Raw genomic sequence first — 19,962 nt, 5'->3', positions numbered from 1 at the left:
GGCACCGCGTTGCAGACGGGACACTGCACGCACACGACGCCCCCTCCAGGTGCACGCACGTAGGCCGGGCCGGGTGCACACCCGACGCCCTAGCAAGGTGCGCGCACCCGGGCAGGGCTCACACTTGGCGAACGGGGCGCACTTCGCGAGGGAGGGTGTGCACCTCGACGGGGGTGGGTGGCCGGGGTGGATTCGCACGTGGGTCGCGGTTTGCTAAGTACACACTGCGACAAGCTCATAACGGGTGCGATCATACCAGCATTAGTGCACCGGATCCCATCAGAACTCCGCAGTTAAGCGCGCTTGGGCCGGAGTAGTACTGGGATGGGTGACCTCCCGGGAAGTCCCGGTGTTGCACCCTTTTTTAGTTTTTCGCCGGGCGTCGCAATGCTATTTGAATAAACCTTTTGCCCGTTTGCGTTCTCGTCGGGGCCGGGCCGGGCCGGGGTGCGCTGCCCGCACTACCGCGCGCGCGGGGGCGACACCGAGCGCGCACCCGAGGCACCCCGAGCACACAGGCCACGGTGCAACCCGGGCGTTGTGCGCGCACCCCGGTGCGCCCGAGGTGCTGCGCGCGCACCCAGGTGAAATCGGTGTGCACCTCGGCCAGTGCGCGCTCGGTCGAGTCGCGCACGTTGGCCAAGGTGCACGGTGATGTTTCTTACTCTAAGGTTCCGCACCAGACGCCCGGGACAGGTGAGCGAAGCTGGGCGGGGCCGGGTGCACGGCCGGGGCAGGTGCACGCAGCTGGAGAGAGCTTTGGAGCACACTTCGGAGCGCACCAATGATGCGCTCCATTCAAAAGTTTCCTGAAAAGGCAAAAAAAGTTGAGATTATAGAATTTCCCACTTGAGAGATTGTAAAAAAAAAAAATTTAAAATGAAGGAAACGCGGGTGCCAAGGTGTGCGCAGCCCAGCCAAGGTGTGCGCACCAAGGCGCCCACCCTGGCGAAGGTGCACGCAAGGTGCGCACCCGAGGCAAACCGGACAATTAACCCAACTTTCGACTTCGCGCGCACCTTGGAGCGCACTTCGAAGCGCTCCTTGGTGCGCACCAATCTTGGGCACCTCGGAGTGCACCATGGCGCCCACCAAGGTGCGCACCCGGGGCAAACCGAGCTCCGACTTCGTGCGCACCTTGGAGCGCACGAAAGGTGCGCACCATGGCGCCCACCAAGGTGCGCAGCCCAGCCAAGGCGTGCGCATCAAGGTGCGCACCCTGGCGAAGGTGCGCACCCGGGGCAAACCGAGCTCCGACTTCGTGCGCACCTTGGAGCGCACAAAAGGTGCGCAACCCAGCCAAGGTGTGCGCACCCCGGTCAAACCGAGCTCCGAATCGTGCGCACCAGAGGTGCACGCCATCGTGCGCACCTTGGAGCACACTTCGGAGCCCTCCTTGGTGCGCGCCGATGTTGCGCACCTCGGAGCGCACCCGGGGAAAACAATGCAATTAACCCGACTTTCGACTTCGTGGGCACCTCGGAGCGCTCTCGGGTTCGCACCTCGGAGCACACCGAGGTGCGCACCTTTGATGCGCTGCCTTCACCAATTTCCAGAAAAGGCAAGAAAACATTGAGAAGGTGTGCGCACCGAGGTGCCCACCCTGGCGAAGGTGCACGCGAGGTGCGCACCCGGGGCAAACCGGGCTCCGACTTCGTGCACGCCGCACCTTGGAGCACACTTCGGAGCGCTCCTTGGTGCGCACCAGGGCGCGCAACCCAGCCGAGGTGCCCACCCCGGCGAAGGTGCACGCGAGGTGCGCACCCGGGGCAAACCGGGCTCCGACTTCGTGCACGCCATGGTGCCCACCGCGGCGAAGGTGCACGCGAGGTGCGCACCCGGGGCAAACCGGGCTCCGACTTCGTGCACGCCGCACCTTGGAGCACACTTCGGAGCGCTCCTTGGTGCGCACCATGGTGCCCACCAGGGCGCGCAACCCCGCCGAAGGTGCACGCGAGGTGCGCACCCGGGGCAAACCGGGCTCCGACTTCGTGCACGCCGCACCTTGGAGCACACTTCGGAGCGCTCCTTGGTGCGCACCATGGTGCCCACCAGGGCGCGCAACCCCGCCGAAGGTGCACGCGAGGTGCGCACCCGGGGCAAACCGGGCTCCGACTTCGTGCACGCCATGGTGCGCACCGCGGCGAAGGTGCGCACCCGGGGCAAACCGGGCTCCGACTTCGTGCACGCCGCACCTTGGAGCACACTTCGGAGCGCTCCTTGGTGCGCACCAGGGCGCGCAACCCAGCCGAGGTGCCCACCCCGGCGAAGGTGCACGCGAGGTGCGTACCCGGGGCAAACCGGGCTCCGACTTCGTGCACGCCGCACCTTGGAGCACACTTCGGAGCGCTCCTTGGTGCGCACCATGGTGCCCACCAGGCCGCGCAACCCAGCCAAGGTGTGCGCACCAAGGTGCACGCGAGGTGCGCACCCGGGGCAAACCGGGGTCCGACTTCGTGCACGCCGCACCTTGGAGCACACATCGGGGCGCTCCCGGGTTCGCACCGGCGTTGCGCACCGTGGTGGGCACCTCGGAGCACACCAAGGTGGGCAGCGAGGTGCGCACCTTTGATGCGATGCCTTCACTAATTTCCATAAAAGGCAAAAAAAAAACGAGATTTTAAAATTTCCGTTTTGAAAGATAGTGAGAAAAAGGGAATGCTGGTGCCATCTTGAGCCCGCCCTGGTGCGCAGCCCAGCCAAGGTGTGCGCACCAAGGTGCCCACCCTGGCGAAGGTGCGCGCCCGGGCAATTAACCCAACTTCCAACTTCGCGCGCGCCAGGGTGGGAGCGCACCCAACAACCGGGCCTGGGAAGAGCCAATGCGAGAAACCCCACCAAACGCTCTGACAAAAAAAGAGGGGGCGCTCCAGTAACCCCGCTTCGGAGCGCACCCTGGGCAAACCCAGCCAAGGTGCCCACCCCGGCCAAGGTGCAGGCGAGGTGCGCACCCGGGGCAAACCGGGCTCCGACAACGTGCACGCCGCACCTTGGAGCACACTTCGTAGCGCTCCCGGGTGCGCACCTCAAAGCACACCAAGGTGGGCAGCGAGGTGCGCACCTTTGATGCGCTGCCTTCACTAATTTCCAGAAAAGGCAAAAAAAAAAGGAGATTTTAAAATTTCCGTTTTGAAAGATAGTGAAAAAAACGGAACGCGCGTGCCATCTTGAGCCCGCCCTGGTGCGCAGCCCAGGTAAGGTGCCCACCCTGGCAAAGGTGCGCACCCGGGCAATTAACCCTACTTCCGACTTCGTGCGCGCCAGGGTGGCAACCGGGCCTCGGAAGAGCCAATGCGAGAAACCCCACCAAACGCTCCGACAAAAAAAGAGGCGGCGCTCCAATAACCCCGCTTCGGAGCGCAGCCGGGGCAAACCCAGCCAAGGTGCCCACCCCGACGAAGGTGCACGCGAGGTGCGCACCCGGGGCAAACCGGGCTCCGACAACGTGCACGCAGCACCTTGGAGCACACTTCGAAGCACTCCCGGGTGCCCACCGGCGTTGCGCACCGTGGTGGGCAGCGAGGTGCGCACCTTTGATGCGCTGCCTTCACTAATTTCCAGAAAAAGGCAAAAAAAAATGAGATTTTAAAATTTCCATTTTGAAAGATAGTGAAAAAAAAGGAACGCGGGTGCCATCTTGAGCCCGCCCTGGTGCGCAGCCCAGGCAAGGCATGCGCACCAAGGTGCCCACCCGAGGTGCACACCCGGGGCAAACCGGGCTCCGACTTCGTGCAGGCCGCACCTTGGAGCACACTTCGGAGCGCTCCTTGGTGCGCACCATGGTGCCCACCAGGGCGCGCAACCCAGCCAAGGTCTGCACACCAAGGTGCCCACCCCGGCGAAGGTGCACGCGAGGTGCGCACCCGGGGCAAACCGGGCTCCGACTTCGTGCACGCCATGGTGCCCACCGCGGCGAAGGTGCACGCGAGGTGCGCACCCGGGGCAAACCGGGCTCCGACTTCGTGCACGCCGCACCTTGGAGCACACTTCGGAGCGCTCCTTGGTGCGCACCATGGTGCCCACCAGGGCGCGCAACCCAGCCAAGGTGTGCGCACCAAGGTGCACGCGAGGTGCGCACCCGGGGCAAACCGGGGTCCGACTTCGTGCACGCCGCACCTTGGAGCACACATCGGAGCGCTCCCAGGTTCGCACCAGCGTTGCGCACCTTTGATGCGCTGCCTTCACTAATTTCCAGAAAAGGCAAAAAAAAACGAGATTTTAAAATTTCCGTTCTGAAAGATAGTGAAAAAAACGGAACGCGGGTGCCATCTTGAGCCCTTCCTGGTGCGCAGCCCAGGCAAGTTGTGCGCACCAAGGTGCCCACCCTGGCGGAGGTGCGCGCCCGGGGCAATCCGGGCTCCGACTTCGTGCACTGCATGGTGCCCACCAAGGCGCGCAACCCAGCCAAGGTGCCCACCGCAGCGAAGGTGCACGCGAGGTGCACACCCGGGGCAAACCGGGCTCCGACTTCGTGCACGCCGCACCTTGGAGCACACTTCAGAGCGCTCCTTGGTGCGCACCAGGGCGCGCAACCCAGCCGAGGTGCCCACCCCGGCGAAGGTGCACGCGAGGTGCGCACCCGGGGCAAACCGGGCTCCGACTTCGTGCACGCCATGGTGCCCACCGCGGCGAAGGTGCGCACCCGGGGCAAACCGGGCTCCGACTTCGTGCACGCCGCACCTTGGAGCACACTTCGGAGCGCTCCTTGGTGCGCACCATGGTGCCCACCAGGCCGCGCAACCCAGCCAAGGTGTGCGCACCAAGGTGCACGCGAGGTGCGCACCCGGGGCAAACCGGGGTCCGACTTCGTGCACGCCGCACCTTGGAGCACACATCGGGGCGCTCCCGGGTTCGCACCGGCGTTGCGCACCGTGGTGGGCACCTCGGAGCACACCAAGGTGGGCAGCGAGGTGCGCACCTTTGATGCGATGCCTTCACTAATTTCCATAAAAGGCAAAAAAAAAACGAGATTTTAAAATTTCCGTTTTGAAAGATAGTGAGAAAAAGGGAATGCTGGTGCCATCTTGAGCCCGCCCTGGTGCGCAGCCCAGCCAAGGTTTGCGCACCAAGGTGCCCACCCTGGCGAAGGTGCGCGCCCGGGCAATTAACCCAACTTCCAACTTCGCGCGCGCCAGGGTGGGAGCGCACCCAACAACCGGGCCTGGGAAGAGCCAATGCGAGAAACCCCACCAAACTCTCTGACAAAAAAAGAGGGGGCGCTCCAGTAACCCCGCTTCGGAGCGCACCCTGGGCAAACCCAGCCAAGGTGCCCACCCCGGCCAAGGTGCAGGCGAGGTGCGCACCCGGGGCAAACCGGGCTCCGACAACGTGCACGCCGCACCTTGGAGCACACTTCGTAGCGCTCCCGGGTGCGCACCTCAGAGCACACCAAGGTGGGCAGCGAGGTGCGCACCTTTGATGCGCTGCCTTCACTAATTTCCAGAAAAGGCAAAAAAAAAAGGAGATTTTAAAATTTCCGTTTTGAAAGATAGTGAAAAAAACGGAACGCGCGTGCCATCTTGAGCCCGCCCTGGTGCGCAGCCCAGGTAAGGTGCCACCCTGGCAAAGGTGCGCACCCGGGCAATTAACCCTACTTCCGACTTCGTGCGCGCCAGGGTGGCAACCGGGCCTCGGAAGAGCCAATGCGAGAAACCCCACCAAACGCTCCGACAAAAAAAGAGGCGGCGCTCCAATAACCCCGCTTCGGAGCGCAGCCGGGGCAAACCAAGCCAAGGTGCCCACCCCGACGAAGGTGCACGCGAGGTGCGCACCCGGGGCAAACCGGGCTCCGACAACGTGCACGCAGCACCTTGGAGCACACTTCGAAGCACTCCCGGGTGCCCACCGGCGTTGCGCACCGTGGTGGGCAGCGAGGTGCGCACCTTTGATGCGCTGCCTTCACTAATTTCCAGAAAAAGGCAAAAAAAAATGAGATTTTAAAATTTCCGTTTTGAAAGATAGTGAAAAAAAAGGAACGCGGGTGCCATCTTGAGCCCGCCCTGGTGCGCAGCCCAGGCAAGGCATGCGCACCAAGGTGCCCACCCGAGGTGCACACCCGGGGCAAACCGGGCTCCGACTTCGTGCAGGCCGCACCTTGGAGCACACTTCAGAGCGCTCCTTGGTGCGCACCATGGTGCCCACCAGGGCGCACCCGAGGCAAACCGGGCTCCGACTTCGTGCACGCCGCACCTTGGAGCACACATCGGAGCGCTCCCAGGTTCGCACCAGCGTTGCGCACCTTTGATGCGCTGCCTTCACTAATTTCCAGAAAAGGCAAAAAAAAACGATATTTTAAAATTTCCGTTCCGAAAGATAGTGAAAAAAACGGAACGCGGGTGCCATCTTGAGCCCTTCCTGATGCGCAGCCCAGGCAAGTTGTGCGCACCAAGGTGCCCACCCTGGCGGAGGTGCGCGCCCGGGGCAAACCGGGCTCCGACTTCGTGCACTGCATGGTGCCCACCAAGGCGCGCAACCCAGCCAAGGTGCCCACCGCAGCGAAGGTGCACGCGAGGTGCGCACCCGAGGTGCACACCCGGGGCAAACCGGGCTCCGACTTCGTGCACGCCGCACCTTGGAGCACACTTCAGAGCGCTCCTTGGTACGCACCAGGGCGCGCAACCCAGCCAAGGTGCTCACCCCGGCGAAGGTGCACGCGAGGTGCGCACCCGGGGCAAACCGGGCTCGGACTTCGTGCACGCCGCACCTTGGAGCACACATCGGAGCGCTCCCGGGTTCGCACCAGCATTGCGCACCTTTGATGCGCTGCCTTCACTAATTTCCAGAAAAGGCAAAAAAAAGAAAAAAATGAGATTTTAAAATTTCCGTTTTGAAAGATAGTGAAAAAAACGGAACGCGGGTGCCATCTTGAGCCCGCCCTGGTGTGCAGCCCAGGCAAGTTGTGCGCACCAAGGCACCCACCCTGGCCAAGGTGGGTCACGGGGTGGGTCCTAGGGTGGGTAACGGGGTGGGTACTAAGGTGCGTGCCAAGGTGGGTCATAGGGTGGGTGCCAAGGTGGGCACCAGGGTGGGTGTGCACCAACCCTAGCCAGGGTAGGTCACGGGGTGGTTGTCGGGGTGGGCGTCAAGGAGCCAAGGTGGGTGGCAAGTAGCCAAGTTGCGTGCCAAGGTGGGTGTCGGGGTGGGTGCCAAGGATCCAAGGTGGGTGCCAAGGAACCAAGGTGGGTGTCTGGGTGGGTGCCGAGGTGGGAGCCAGGGTGGGTCCCAAGGTGAGTGCAAAGGTGGGTGCCAGGGTCAAGGTGAGTGCCAATGTGGGTTCCAAGGTGCCAGGGTCAGGGTGAGTGCCAATGTGGGTTCAAAGGTGCTAAGTTGGGTGCGAGGTTGGGTGCGAGGGTGGGTGGGTGCCAAGGTGTGCTAGGTGGAAGCCCGGGTGGGTCGGCATCCCATGGGTGTCGAGTTGGGTGCCTGATGGGTGCTTCTTGTCAAGTTTTAGTCGTCGGGACTCATTTCGAGCCTTAGAGGTCGTTTCTTGTCCGGTTGCCCTGTCTTCGACCTGGGAACCCAATTTTGGTCCTCGGGTCCCATTTTTTTTTGTCTCGCATCCCACTTTTGGCCTGTGGCCTTTTCGGGGTCGATTCTCGTTTTGGGCATCAGAGCATGTTTCTTCTCCTAAAACCCAATATTTGTTTATTAAGTCTCGGAACACATTTTTGTTCTCGTGGACCCATCATGGGTCTTGGAACGCATTTGTGGTCCTTGGGTCCCATTTTGCATCCCGAAACTTGTGTTTTGGTGCTTGATCCCTATTTTGGGTGCCCACCTTGCACCAAGTGCGCACCCGGGGCAAACCGAGCGCCTTGGTGCACCGGGGCAAGATCGAGCGTGCACCCGAGGCGCCCCGAACATGCACCAAGGTGCACTCGGCCCACATGTGAGCGCAGGTCGTTGCGCCCGAGGTGGTGTGTGGGCACCGCGTTGCAGACGGGACACTGCACGCACACGACGCCCCCTCCAGGTGCACGCACGTAGGCCGGGCCGGGTGCACACCCGACGCCCTAGCAAGGTGCGCGCACCCGGGCAGGGCTCACACTTGGCGAACGGGGCGCACTTCGCGAGGGAGGGTGTGCACCTCGACGGGGGTGGGTGGCCGGGGTGGATTCGCACGTGGGTCGCGGTTTGCTAAGTACACACTGCGACAAGCTCATAACGGGTGCGATCATACCAGCGTTAGTGCACCGGATCCCATCAGAACTCCGCAGTTAAGCGCGCTTGGGCCGGAGTAGTACTGGGATGGGTGACCTCCCGGGAAGTCCCGGTGTTGCACCCTTTTTTAGTTTTTCGCCGGGCGTCGCAATGCTATTTGAATAAACCTTTTGCCCGTTTGCGTTCTCGTCGGGGCCGGGCCGGGCCGGGGTGCGCTGCCCGCACTACCGCGCGCGCGGGGGCGACACCGAGCGCGCACCCGAGGCGCCCCGAGCACACAGGCCACGGTGCAACCCGGGCGTTGTGCGCGCACCCCGGTGCGCCCGAGGTGCTGCGCGCGCACCCAGGTGAAATCGGTGTGCACCTCGGCCAGTGCGCGCTCGGTCGAGTCGCGCACGTTGGCCAAGGTGCACGGTGATGTTTCTTACTCTAAGGTTCCGCACCAGACGCCCGGGACAGGTGAGCGAAGCTGGGCGGGGCCGGGTGCGCGGCCGGGGCAGGTGCACGCAGCTGGAGAGAGCTTTGGAGCACACTTCGGAGCGCACCAATGATGCGCTCCATTCAAAAGTTTCCTGAAAAGGCAAAAAAAGTTGAGATTATAGAATTTCCCACTTGAGAGATTGTAAAAAAAAAAATTTAAAATGAAGGAAACGCGGGTGCCAAGGTGTGCGCAGCCCAGCCCACCCTGGCGAAGGTGCACGCAAGGTGCGCACCCGAGGCAAACCGGACAATTAACCCAACTTTCGACTTCGCGCGCACCTTGGAGCGCACTTCGGAGCGCTCCTTGGTGCGCACCAATCTTGGGCACCTCGGAGTGCACCATGGCGCCCACCAAGGTGCGCACCCGGGGCAAACCGAGCTCCGACTTCGTGCGCACCTTGGAGCGCACGAAAGGTGCGCACCATGGCGCCCACCAAGGTGCGCAGCCCAGCCAAGGCGTGCGCATCAAGGTGCGCACCCTGGCGAAGGTGCGCACCCGGGGCAAACCGAGCTCCGACTTCGTGCGCACCTTGGAGCGCACAAAAGGTGCGCAACCCAGCCAAGGTGTGCGCACCCCGGTCAAACCGAGCTCCGAATCGTGCGCACCAGAGGTGCACGCCATCGTGCGCACCTTGGAGCACACTTCGGAGCCCTCCTTGGTGCGCGCCGATGTTGCGCACCTCGGAGCGCACCCGGGGAAAACAATGCAATTAACCCGACTTTCGACTTCGTGGGCACCTCGGAGCGCTCTCGGGTTCGCACCTCGGAGCACACCGAGGTGCGCACCTTTGATGCGCTGCCTTCACCAATTTCCAGAAAAGGCAAGAAAACATTGAGAAGGTGTGCGCACCGAGGTGCCCACCCTGGCGAAGGTGCACGCGAGGTGCGCACCCGGGGCAAACCGGGCTCCGACTTCGTGCACGCCGCACCTTGGAGCACACTTCGGAGCGCTCCTTGGTGCGCACCAGGGCGCGCAACCCAGCCGAGGTGCCCACCCCGGCGAAGGTGCACGCGAGGTGCGCACCCGGGGCAAACCGGGCTCCGACTTCGTGCACGCCATGGTGCCCACCGCGGCGAAGGTGCACGCGAGGTGCGCACCCGGGGCAAACCGGGCTCCGACTTCGTGCACGCCGCACCTTGGAGCACACTTCGGAGCGCTCCTTGGTGCGCACCATGGTGCCCACCAGGGCGCGCAACCCCGCCGAAGGTGCACGCGAGGTGCGCACCCGGGGCAAACCGGGCTCCGACTTCGTGCACGCCGCACCTTGGAGCACACTTCGGAGCGCTCCTTGGTGCGCACCATGGTGCCCACCAGGGCGCGCAACCCCGCCGAAGGTGCACGCGAGGTGCGCACCCGGGGCAAACCGGGCTCCGACTTCGTGCACGCCATGGTGCGCACCGCGGCGAAGGTGCGCACCCGGGGCAAACCGGGCTCCGACTTCGTGCACGCCGCACCTTGGAGCACACTTCGGAGCGCTCCTTGGTGCGCACCAGGGCGCGCAACCCAGCCGAGGTGCCCACCCCGGCGAAGGTGCACGCGAGGTGCGTACCCGGGGCAAACCGGGCTCCGACTTCGTGCACGCCGCACCTTGGAGCACACTTCGGAGCGCTCCTTGGTGCGCACCATGGTGCCCACCAGGCCGCGCAACCCAGCCAAGGTGTGCGCACCAAGGTGCACGCGAGGTGCGCACCCGGGGCAAACCGGGGTCCGACTTCGTGCACGCCGCACCTTGGAGCACACATCGGGGCGCTCCCGGGTTCGCACCGGCGTTGCGCACCGTGGTGGGCACCTCGGAGCACACCAAGGTGGGCAGCGAGGTGCGCACCTTTGATGCGATGCCTTCACTAATTTCCATAAAAGGCAAAAAAAAAACGAGATTTTAAAATTTCCGTTTTGAAAGATAGTGAGAAAAAGGGAATGCTGGTGCCATCTTGAGCCCGCCCTGGTGCGCAGCCCAGCCAAGGTGTGCGCACCAAGGTGCCCACCCTGGCGAAGGTGCGCGCCCGGGCAATTAACCCAACTTCCAACTTCGCGCGCGCCAGGGTGGGAGCGCACCCAACAACCGGGCCTGGGAAGAGCCAATGCGAGAAACCCCACCAAACGCTCTGACAAAAAAAGAGGGGGCGCTCCAGTAACCCCGCTTCGGAGCGCACCCTGGGCAAACCCAGCCAAGGTGCCCACCCCGGCCAAGGTGCAGGCGAGGTGCGCACCCGGGGCAAACCGGGCTCCGACAACGTGCACGCCGCACCTTGGAGCACACTTCGTAGCGCTCCCGGGTGCGCACCTCAGAGCACACCAAGGTGGGCAGCGAGGTGCGCACCTTTGATGCGCTGCCTTCACTAATTTCCAGAAAAGGCAAAAAAAAAAGGAGATTTTAAAATTTCCGTTTTGAAAGATAGTGAAAAAAACGGAACGCGCGTGCCATCTTGAGCCCGCCCTGGTGCGCAGCCCAGGTAAGGTGCCCACCCTGGCAAAGGTGCGCACCCGGGCAATTAACCCTACTTCCGACTTCGTGCGCGCCAGGGTGGCAACCGGGCCTCGGAAGAGCCAATGCGAGAAACCCCACCAAACGCTCCGACAAAAAAAGAGGCGGCGCTCCAATAACCCCGCTTCGGAGCGCAGCCGGGGCAAACCCAGCCAAGGTGCCCACCCCGACGAAGGTGCACGCGAGGTGCGCACCCGGGGCAAACCGGGCTCCGACAACGTGCACGCAGCACCTTGGAGCACACTTCGAAGCACTCCCGGGTGCCCACCGGCGTTGCGCACCGTGGTGGGCAGCGAGGTGCGCACCTTTGATGCGCTGCCTTCACTAATTTCCAGAAAAAGGCAAAAAAAAATGAGATTTTAAAATTTCCGTTTTGAAAGATAGTGAAAAAAAAGGAACGCGGGTGCCATCTTGAGCCCGCCCTGGTGCGCAGCCCAGGCAAGGCATGCGCACCAAGGTGCCCACCCGAGGTGCACACCCGGGGCAAACCGGGCTCCGACTTCGTGCAGGCCGCACCTTGGAGCACACTTCGGAGCGCTCCTTGGTGCGCACCATGGTGCCCACCAGGGCGCGCAACCCAGCCAAGGTCTGCACACGAAGGTGCCCACCCCGGCGAAGGTGCACGCGAGGTGCGCACCCGGGGCAAACCGGGCTCCGACTTCGTGCACGCCATGGTGCCCACCGCGGCGAAGGTGCACGCGAGGTGCGCACCCGGGGCAAACCGGGCTCCGACTTCGTGCACGCCGCACCTTGGAGCACACTTCGGAGCGCTCCTTGGTGCGCACCATGGTGCCCACCAGGGCGCGCAACCCAGCCAAGGTGTGCGCACCAAGGTGCACGCGAGGTGCGCACCCGGGGCAAACCGGGGTCCGACTTCGTGCACGCCGCACCTTGGAGCACACATCGGAGCGCTCCCAGGTTCGCACCAGCGTTGCGCACCTTTGATGCGCTGCCTTCACTAATTTCCAGAAAAGGCAAAAAAAAACGATATTTTAAAATTTCCGTTCTGAAAGATAGTGAAAAAAACGGAACGCGGGTGCCATCTTGAGCCCTTCCTGGTGCGCAGCCCAGGCAAGTTGTGCGCACCAAGGTGCCCACCCTGGCGGAGGTGCGCGCCCGGGGCAAACCGGGCTCCGACTTCGTGCACTGCATGGTGCCCACCAAGGCGCGCAACCCAGCCAAGGTGCCCACCGCAGCGAAGGTGCACGCGAGGTGCACACCCGGGGCAAACCGGGCTCCGACTTCGTGCACGCCGCACCTTGGAGCACACTTCAGAGCGCTCCTTGGTGCGCACCAGGGCGCGCACCCCAGCCGAGGTGCCCACCCCGGCGAAGGTGCACGCGAGGTGCGCACCCGGGGCAAACCGGGCTCCGACTTCGTGCACGCCATGGTGCCCACCGCGGCGAAGGTGCGCACCCGGGGCAAACCGGGCTCCGACTTCGTGCACGCCGCACCTTGGAGCACACTTCGGAGCGCTCCTTGGTGCGCACCATGGTGCCCACCAGGCCGCGCAACCCAGCCAAGGTGTGCGCACCAAGGTGCACGCGAGGTGCGCACCCGGGGCAAACCGGGGTCCGACTTCGTGCACGCCGCACCTTGGAGCACACATCGGGGCGCTCCCGGGTTCGCACCGGCGTTGCGCACCGTGGTGGGCACCTCGGAGCACACCAAGGTGGGCAGCGAGGTGCGCACCTTTGATGCGATGCCTTCACTAATTTCCATAAAAGGCAAAAAAAAAACGAGATTTTAAAATTTCCGTTTTGAAAGATAGTGAGAAAAAGGGAATGCTGGTGCCATCTTGAGCCCGCCCTGGTGCGCAGCCCAGCCAAGGTTTGCGCACCAAGGTGCCCACCCTGGCGAAGGTGCGCGCCCGGGCAATTAACCCAACTTCCAACTTCGCGCGCGCCAGGGTGGGAGCGCACCCAACAACCGGGCCTGGGAAGAGCCAATGCGAGAAACCCCACCAAACTCTCTGACAAAAAAAGAGGGGGCGCTCCAGTAACCCCGCTTCGGAGCGCACCCTGGGCAAACCCAGCCAAGGTGCCCACCCCGGCCAAGGTGCAGGCGAGGTGCGCACCCGGGGCAAACCGGGCTCCGACAACGTGCACGCCGCACCTTGGAGCACACTTCGTAGCGCTCCCGGGTGCGCACCTCAGAGCACACCAAGGTGGGCAGCGAGGTGCGCACCTTTGATGCGCTGCCTTCACTAATTTCCAGAAAAGGCAAAAAAAAAAGGAGATTTTAAAATTTCCGTTTTGAAAGATAGTGAAAAAAACGGAACGCGCGTGCCATCTTGAGCCCGCCCTGGTGCGCAGCCCAGGTAAGGTGCCACCCTGGCAAAGGTGCGCACCCGGGCAATTAACCCTACTTCCGACTTCGTGCGCGCCAGGGTGGCAACCGGGCCTCGGAAGAGCCAATGCGAGAAACCCCACCAAACGCTCCGACAAAAAAAGAGGCGGCGCTCCAATAACCCCGCTTCGGAGCGCAGCCGGGGCAAACCAAGCCAAGGTGCCCACCCCGACGAAGGTGCACGCGAGGTGCGCACCCGGGGCAAACCGGGCTCCGACAACGTGCACGCAGCACCTTGGAGCACACTTCGAAGCACTCCCGGGTGCCCACCGGCGTTGCGCACCGTGGTGGGCAGCGAGGTGCGCACCTTTGATGCGCTGCCTTCACTAATTTCCAGAAAAAGGCAAAAAAAAATGAGATTTTAAAATTTCCGTTTTGAAAGATAGTGAAAAAAAAGGAACGCGGGTGCCATCTTGAGCCCGCCCTGGTGCGCAGCCCAGGCAAGGCATGCGCACCAAGGTGCCCACCCGAGGTGCACACCCGGGGCAAACCGGGCTCCGACTTCGTGCAGGCCGCACCTTGGAGCACACTTCGGAGCGCTCCTTGGTGCGCACCATGGTGCCCACCAGGGCGCACCCGAGGCAAACCGGGCTCCGACTTCGTGCACGCCGCACCTTGGAGCACACATCGGAGCGCTCCCAGGTTCGCACCAGCGTTGCGCACCTTTGATGCGCTGCCTTCACTAATTTCCAGAAAAGGCAAAAAAAAACGATATTTTAAAATTTCCGTTCTGAAAGATAGTGAAAAAAACGGAACGCGGGTGCCATCTTGAGCCCTTCCTGATGCGCAGCCCAGGCAAGTTGTGCGCACCAAGGTGCCCACCCTGGCGGAGGTGCGCGCCCGGGGCAAACCGGGCTCCGACTTCGTGCACTGCATGGTGCCCACCAAGGCGCGCAACCCAGCCAAGGTGCCCACCGCAGCGAAGGTGCACGCGAGGTGCGCACCCGAGGTGCACACCCGGGGCAAACCGGGCTCCGACTTCGTGCACGCCGCACCTTGGAGCACACTTCAGAGCGCTCCTTGGTACGCACCAGGGCGCGCAACCCAGCCAAGGTGCTCACCCCGGCGAAGGTGCACGCGAGGTGCGCACCCGGGGCAAACCGGGCTCGGACTTCGTGCACGCCGCACCTTGGAGCACACATCGGAGCGCTCCCGGGTTCGCACCAGCATTGCGCACCTTTGATGCGCTGCCTTCACTAATTTCCAGAAAAGGCAAAAAAAAGAAAAAAATGAGATTTTAAAATTTCCGTTTTGAAAGATAGTGAAAAAAACGGAACGCGGGTGCCATCTTGAGCCCGCCCTGGTGTGCAGCCCAGGCAAGTTGTGCGCACCAAGGCACCCACCCTGGCCAAGGTGGGTCACGGGGTGGGTCCTAGGGTGGGTAACGGGGTGGGTACTAAGGTGCGTGCCAAGGTGGGTCATAGGGTGGGTGCCAAGGTGGGCACCAGGGTGGGTGTGCACCAACCCTAGCCAGGGTAGGTCACGGGGTGGTTGTCGGGGTGGGCGTCAAGGAGCCAAGGTGGGTGGCAAGTAGCCAAGTTGCGTGCCAAGGTGGGTGTCGGGGTGGGTGCCAAGGATCCAAGGTGGGTGCCAAGGAACCAAGGTGGGTGTCTGGGTGGGTGCCGAGGTGGGAGCCAGGGTGGGTCCCAAGGTGAGTGCAAAGGTGGGTGCCAGGGTCAAGGTGAGTGCCAATGTGGGTTCCAAGGTGCCAGGGTCAGGGTGAGTGCCAATGTGGGTTCAAAGGTGCTAAGTTGGGTGCGAGGTTGGGTGCGAGGGTGGGTGGGTGCCAAGGTGTGCTAGGTGGAAGCCCGGGTGGGTCGGCATCCCATGGGTGTCGAGTTGGGTGCCTGATGGGTGCTTCTTGTCAAGTTTTAGTCGTCGGGACTCATTTCGAGCCTTAGAGGTCGTTTCTTGTCCGGTTGCCCTGTCTTCGACCTGGGAACCCAATTTTGGTCCTCGGGTCCCATTTTTTTTTGTCTCGCATCCCACTTTTGGCCTGTGGCCTTTTCGGGGTCGATTCTCGTTTTGGGCATCAGAGCATGTTTCTTCTCCTAAAACCCAATATTTGTTTATTAAGTCTCGGAACACATTTTTGTTCTCGTGGACCCATCATGGGTCTTGGAACGCATTTGTGGTCCTTGGGTCCCATTTTGCATCCCGAAACTTGTGTTTTGGTGCTTGATCCCTATTTTGGGTGCCCACCTTGCACCAAGTGCGCACCCGGGGCAAACCGAGCGCCTTGGTGCACCGGGGCAAGATCGAGCGTGCACCCGAGGCGCCCCGAACATGCACCAAGGTGCACTCGGCCCACATGTGAGCGCAGGTCGTTGCGCCCGAGGTGGTGTGTGGGCACCGCGTTGCAGACGGGACACTGCACGCACACGACGCCCCCTCCAGGTGCACGCACGTAGGCCGGGCCGGGTGCACACCCGACGCCCTAGCAAGGTGCGCGCACCCGGGCAGGGCTCACACTTGGCGAACGGGGCGCACTTCGCGAGGGAGGGTGTGCACCTCGACGGGGGTGGGTGGCCGGGGTGGATTCGCACGTGGGTCGCGGTTTGCTAAGTACACACTGCGACAAGCTCATAACGGGTGCGATCATACCAGCGTTAGTGCACCGGATCCCATCAGAACTCCGCAGTTAAGCGCGCTTGGGCCGGAGTAGTACTGGGATGGGTGACCTCCCGGGAAGTCCCGGTGTTGCACCCTTTTTTAGTTTTTCGCCGGGCGTCGCAATGCTATTTGAATAAACCTTTTGCCCGTTTGCGTTCTCGTCGGGGCCGGGCCGGGCCGGGGTGCGCTGCCCGCACTACCGCGCGCGCGGGGGCGACACCGAGCGCGCACCCGAGGCGCCCCGAGCACACAGGCCACGGTGCAACCCGGGCGTTGTGCGCGCACCCCGGTGCGCCCGAGGTGCTGCGCGCGCACCCAGGTGAAATCGGTGTGCACCTCGGCCAGTGCGCGCTCGGTCGAGTCGCGCACGTTGGCCAAGGTGCACGGTGATGTTTCTTACTCTAAGGTTCCGCACCAGACGCCCGGGACAGGTGAGCGAAGCTGGGCGGGGCCGGGTGCGCGGCCGGGGCAGGTGCACGCAGCTGGAGAGAGCTTTGGAGCACACTTCGGAGCGCACCAATGATGCGCTCCATTCAAAAGTTTCCTGAAAAGGCAAAAAAAGTTGAGATTATAGAATTTCCCACTTGAGAGATTGTAAAAAAAAAAAATTTAAAATGAAGGAAACGCGGGTGCCAAGGTGTGCGCAGCCCAGCCCACCCTGGCGAAGGTGCACGCAAGGTGCGCACCCGAGGCAAACCGGACAATTAACCCAACTTTCGACTTCGCGCGCACCTTGGAGCGCACTTCGGAGCGCTCCTTGGTGCGCACCAATCTTGGGCACCTCGGAGTGCACCATGGCGCCCACCAAGGTGCGCACCCGGGGCAAACCGAGCTCCGACTTCGTGCGCACCTTGGAGCGCACGAAAGGTGCGCACCATGGCGCCCACCAAGGTGCGCAGCCCAGCCAAGGCGTGCGCATCAAGGTGCGCACCCTGGCGAAGGTGCGCACCCGGGGCAAACCGAGCTCCGACTTCGTGCGCACCTTGGAGCGCACAAAAGGTGCGCAACCCAGCCAAGGTGTGCGCACCCCGGTCAAACCGAGCTCCGAATCGTGCGCACCAGAGGTGCACGCCATCGTGCGCACCTTGGAGCACACTTCGGAGCCCTCCTTGGTGCGCGCCGATGTTGCGCACCTCGGAGCGCACCCGGGGAAAACAATGCAATTAACCCGACTTTCGACTTCGTGGGCACCTCGGAGCGCTCTCGGGTTCGCACCTCGGAGCACACCGAGGTGCGCACCTTTGATGCGCTGCCTTCACCAATTTCCAGAAAAGGCAAGAAAACATTGAGAAGGTGTGCGCACCGAGGTGCCCACCCTGGCGAAGGTGCACGCGAGGTGCGCACCCGGGGCAAACCGGGCTCCGACTTCGTGCACGCCGCACCTTGGAGCACACTTCGGAGCGCTCCTTGGTGCGCACCAGGGCGCGCAACCCAGCTGAGGTGCCCACCCCGGCGAAGGTGCACGCGAGGTGCGCACCCGGGGCAAACCGGGCTCCGACTTCGTGCACGCCATGGTGCCCACCGCGGCGAAGGTGCACGCGAGGTGCGCACCCGGGGCAAACCGGGCTCCGACTTCGTGCACGCCGCACCTTGGAGCACACTTCGGAGCGCTCCTTGGTGCGCACCATGGTGCCCACCAGGGCGCGCAACCCCGCCGAAGGTGCACGCGAGGTGCGCACCCGGGGCAAACCGGGCTCCGACTTCGTGCACGCCGCACCTTGGAGCACACTTCGGAGCGCTCCTTGGTGCGCACCATGGTGCCCACCAGGGCGCGCAACCCCGCCGAAGGTGCACGCGAGGTGCGCACCCGGGGCAAACCGGGCTCCGACTTCGTGCACGCCATGGTGCGCACCGCGGCGAAGGTGCGCACCCGGGGCAAACCGGGCTCCGACTTCGTGCACGCCGCACCTTGGAGCACACTTCGGAGCGCTCCTTGGTGCGCACCAGGGCGCGCAACCCAGCCGAGGTGCCCACCCCGGCGAAGGTGCACGCGAGGTGCGTACCCGGGGCAAACCGGGCTCCGACTTCGTGCACGCCGCACCTTGGAGCACACTTCGGAGCGCTCCTTGGTGCGCACCATGGTGCCCACCAGGCCGCGCAACCCAGCCAAGGTGTGCGCACCAAGGTGCACGCGAGGTGCGCACCCGGGGCAAACCGGGGTCCGACTTCGTGCACGCCGCACCTTGGAGCACACATCGGGGCGCTCCCGGGTTCGCACCGGCGTTGCGCACCGTGGTGGGCACCTCGGAGCACACCAAGGTGGGCAGCGAGGTGCGCACCTTTGATGCGATGCCTTCACTAATTTCCATAAAAGGCAAAAAAAAAACGAGATTTTAAAATTTCCGTTTTGAAAGATAGTGAGAAAAAGGGAATGCTGGTGCCATCTTGAGCCCGCCCTGGTGCGCAGCCCAGCCAAGGTGTGCGCACCAAGGTGCCCACCCTGGCGAAGGTGCGCGCCCGGGCAATTAACCCAACTTCCAACTTCGCGCGCGCCAGGGTGGGAGCGCACCCAACAACCGGGCCTGGGAAGAGCCAATGCGAGAAACCCCACCAAACGCTCTGACAAAAAAAGAGGGGGCGCTCCAGTAACCCCGCTTCGGAGCGCACCCTGGGCAAACCCAGCCAAGGTGCCCACCCCGGCCAAGGTGCAGGCGAGGTGCGCACCCGGGGCAAACCGGGCTCCGACAACGTGCACGCCGCACCTTGGAGCACACTTCGTAGCGCTCCCGGGTGCGCACCTCAGAGCACACCAAGGTGGGCAGCGAGGTGCGCACCTTTGATGCGCTGCCTTCACTAATTTCCAGAAAAGGCAAAAAAAAAAGGAGATTTTAAAATTTCCGTTTTGAAAGATAGTGAAAAAAACGGAACGCGCGTGCCATCTTGAGCCCGCCCTGGTGCGCAGCCCAGGTAAGGTGCCCACCCTGGCAAAGGTGCGCACCCGGGCAATTAACCCTACTTCCGACTTCGTGCGCGCCAGGGTGGCAACCGGGCCTCGGAAGAGCCAATGCGAGAAACCCCACCAAACGCTCCGACAAAAAAAGAGGCGGCGCTCCAATAACCCCGCTTCGGAGCGCAGCCGGGGCAAACCCAGCCAAGGTGCCCACCCCGACGAAGGTGCACGCGAGGTGCGCACCCGGGGCAAACCGGGCTCCGACAACGTGCACGCAGCACCTTGGAGCACACTTCGAAGCACTCCCGGGTGCCCACCGGCGTTGCGCACCGTGGTGGGCAGCGAGGTGCGCACCTTTGATGCGCTGCCTTCACTAATTTCCAGAAAAAGGCAAAAAAAAATGAGATTTTAAAATTTCCGTTTTGAAAGATAGTGAAAAAAAAGGAACGCGGGTGCCATCTTGAGCCCGCCCTGGTGCGCAGCCCAGGCAAGGCATGCGCACCAAGGTGCCCACCCGAGGTGCACACCCGGGGCAAACCGGGCTCCGACTTCGTGCAGGCCGCACCTTGGAGCACACTTCGGAGCGCTCCTTGGTGCGCACCATGGTGCCCACCAGGGCGCGCAACCCAGCCAAGGTCTGCACACCAAGGTGCCCACCCCGGCGAAGGTGCACGCGAGGTGCGCACCCGGGGCAAACCGGGCTCCGACTTCGTGCACGCCATGGTGCCCACCGTGGCGAAGGTGCACGCGAGGTGCGCACCCGGGGCAAACCGGGCTCCGACTTCGTGCACGCCGCACCTTGGAGCACACTTCGGAGCGCTCCTTGGTGCGCACCATGGTGCCCACCAGGGCGCGCAACCCAGCCAAGGTGTGCGCACCAAGGTGCACGCGAGGTGCGCACCCGGGGCAAACCGGGGTCCGACTTCGTGCACGCCGCACCTTGGAGCACACATCGGAGCGCTCCCAGGTTCGCACCAGCGTTGC

At 63.2% G+C, this 19,962-nt stretch overlaps 3 non-coding genes across 3 annotated transcripts; all 3 read left to right on the top strand.

The window, feature by feature from the left end:
• Positions 1 to 242: 242 nt before the first annotated feature.
• On the top strand, positions 243 to 361 carry LOC131865954 (5S ribosomal RNA). The gene has a single exon (XR_009364589.1). It is a non-coding gene; the product is annotated as a 5S ribosomal RNA (ribosomal RNA).
• A 7,804-nt stretch (positions 362 to 8,165) lies between these two features.
• On the top strand, positions 8,166 to 8,284 carry LOC131865942 (5S ribosomal RNA). Its single transcript, XR_009364577.1, has one exon. It is a non-coding gene; the product is annotated as a 5S ribosomal RNA (ribosomal RNA).
• A 7,781-nt stretch (positions 8,285 to 16,065) lies between these two features.
• On the top strand, positions 16,066 to 16,184 carry LOC131865941 (5S ribosomal RNA). Its single transcript, XR_009364576.1, has one exon. It is a non-coding gene; the product is annotated as a 5S ribosomal RNA (ribosomal RNA).
• The last annotated feature ends 3,778 nt before the right edge of the window (positions 16,185 to 19,962 follow it).

This window comes from Cryptomeria japonica, unplaced genomic scaffold (genome assembly GCF_030272615.1).
Source record: "Cryptomeria japonica unplaced genomic scaffold, Sugi_1.0 HiC_scaffold_127, whole genome shotgun sequence".
NCBI lineage: Eukaryota > Viridiplantae > Streptophyta > Pinopsida > Cupressales > Cupressaceae > Cryptomeria > Cryptomeria japonica.
This window is presented reverse-complemented; position numbering and strand designations above follow the sequence as displayed.